The sequence below is a fragment of the Mus caroli genome, chromosome 2, assembly GCF_900094665.2.
Source record: "Mus caroli chromosome 2, CAROLI_EIJ_v1.1, whole genome shotgun sequence".
Lineage (NCBI taxonomy): Eukaryota > Metazoa > Chordata > Mammalia > Rodentia > Muridae > Mus > Mus caroli.
The window spans coordinates 143,696,960-143,699,695 of NC_034571.1; the positions used below are offsets into that span (position 1 = coordinate 143,696,960).

At 41.8% G+C, this 2,736-nt stretch overlaps 1 pseudogene; it reads right to left on the reverse strand.

Moving 5' to 3' along the window:
- Positions 1-616: 616 nt before the first annotated feature.
- On the reverse strand, positions 617-1,686 carry LOC110307310 (annotated as a pseudogene).
- Between the last annotated feature and the right edge of the window lie 1,050 nt (positions 1,687-2,736).

Below are 2,736 nucleotides of genomic sequence, written 5' to 3' on the forward strand. Positions count from 1 at the left end.
ATTCTAAAGTATTGCTGTTGCATCTCAAAATTTCCCTATTAGCTTAAAATAAAAGGCTTGAAAATCATGTGCCTTAAGGTTATCAAATGATATAAAAACTAACAGACATGCCAAGTATCTCACTTTTAGTTGTAGACACATCACCTATACTGAGGTTTTTAAGCTTATCTTCTCAACATGCATCAACACATTCAGTGTGATGCAGCATAAGAGCAACATTTAGTACAATGCAAGTGCTTTATCCTAAACACACTAAACCGCTTACACATATCCTACAGTAGCTAGAGAAAAATCTGGGAATTGCCTAACAGTTACAGTCCACTCAACTTCACTGTATCATCATTTTAGGTGACTGCTATATTCAAAAATACTGAACCTTGGTCCTTCGAGCCACACTGATGTTCACTTAAGAGAGTAGACATGAGTCACAAGGCCGGCTTGAAAAACTGTTAAATTTAAGTGAAGGGTTTACTTTCTAAAAAAAAAAAAAAAAAAAAAAAAAAAAAAAAAAAAAAAAAAAAAAAAAATTATGTTTTCTACCCACCACTCACACGGCCATGCTAGACATCCCTTTCGTTCCTACTGCAGTAGCTGCGATTCATTGCTCCTTGACTATTTATGCAATGTTTGAATGAAAATCATTGGAGTCTTCCTGTAAAACTCGGTCATATTTACTGATGTCGCTCTTGCCTCCTTAGCAACCTCCATAACCACCAGTCAGCTGCTGGCTGGCTGGGCCAGCATAATGGGTCTCCTTTGACAAACCCATGCCTCCTGGCATCCAGCTACTGTAAGCACCGCCACTTACTCCTGCTGTAGATTTCAAGAAGTTCTACATATCTGTGCTGTGTGTTTGCTTTGCCTTTTAACATAGCTGCAACAGCATCTTCAGTCTGCAGACTCGACAGGAGCTTCACCAGTGACCCTGCCATCAGGTCTAATCTCAGGATGTACTATCACAGGGTTGAGTGGTGAAAAAAAAAAATGTCCTTCTCAGAAGGTAATGTGTACATAGCATCCAGTGTTCTGCTCTGGAAGGTAGAGCCTCCATCCCTGTATCTGTGGTCAGACATTCCTGAAAAACAATAATTGATGCCTCTTTCAAATCTATCTGAATCAAATCCATAGCTATCATGGTAGCTGTTATAATGTGCACAGCCTCTGTAACCTCCACCACAAACACCGCACCTCATCTCTTAAAGCCAGCTTCTCTGCCCTGTCAATCCTGTTTTACCCTCTGCCATCCCCAGGTCTGTCATAGGACCTGGCTGTTGGGTGGTCACATGTTTTCGTGGTGGTAAAAGCAAGTTCTAAGTTCAGCTCTAGGGCTCTTAAATATTTCAATATACCAGTGCCATATTCTTTCCCTGTGTTTTTAGAGCTCTTTCAGTGAAGCAAGTATCAGGAAGGGTCCTCCTTGTAACATCCGTAGGAGTGTCCCCTAAGCTGTACAAAAGATCATTGGCCACCTCATGACTATCTGGACCTGTATGCTTGAACACCTAATCCATTTCAATGCTGTCTGACATGAATACTTCAATGTTATTTGTACCCCATAGCTTCTGTCTTTTTCCAAGGCTAGTTTGATTTCGTTGTCTGTTTTACATTTAACAAAAGCCTCATCAGTCTGCCTTCTCTGGTATGGATGAAAATACCTTGAGCATCATTTTGATTTTTGCAGTCAGAAAAACAAACAAACAAACAAACAAACAAGCAAACATACAACTACCCCCTTTTATCAGCTGAGCAGGGCTGGCTCCAGTCTAGGACCTTCACCACCAAGCATATTTGCACATTCAAATCACACACACAGAAAACACTGTGCATGTTCTCCAAGAAGCTGGGTGTGTTTGGAGACATATCCCCGACGTGTTGTGGGAGTGCTGGGGTTGGGCAGGATAGGAGTGGCTGTGGGCATGAAGAGGGTGATGTATGGAGACTTACAATGGACAAGTTATTATAGAACAATAAGACTAACCACCTCCCCTCATCTGGCTGCCAGTCAGGGGGAATCTGGAAGAGGATGATGTCATTTAGGGACTGAAGCAGAAGGAAAACATAACTGGCAATCAGGGATGAAGAGAAGTTGACTAGTCCTCTATGGAAACAAATGCAATCTGTATTAAAGAGAGGTTTGTTCAATTATTTTTACAGTATGGTGTTGTAAGGAGAACTTTGGTTTTTTGTTTGTTTGTTTGTTTTAAAAACACATAAATGTTATAGGGATATGTTTTGGTTCTAATCCCAGGTGTGGGATGTGGAGCTGCTCAAGATTGTCCACAGCAGCTGACTATGATTTGCCTAGTGTTCTAGTGTGGTCATGATTTTGCTAGCTGCAGATAGTTTTTGCAAGTGTATGACATTTGGAATGCTGGGGACTCTTGAAAGGACATATACATGCTAGAGCCCCAGAGGGGCTGCGGCTACCACTGCTCTTGCCGGTTGCTAATGTTGCAGTCTGTCAAGGGAAGAAATTGAGTATCCTGACTGCGAAGATCAAGCTTGCCTCAAGGGACTCGAGCCCATAATCAGCAAGAAGCAATGTAATGATATTAACACTCCCTTTCCTCTTGAACCTTCTTTCTCTCCTCCCTAGTGTGTGTGTGTGTGTGTGTAATAGGGATAGAGAAGGGAGATAGAATAAGGGACCCATAAAATACCCAAAAGTCAAGTTGCTTGGTTTGGGAAGTCCAACAATGGTTATTTCCTCATGGAAAAGGCTGAAAGCCTGGCAGC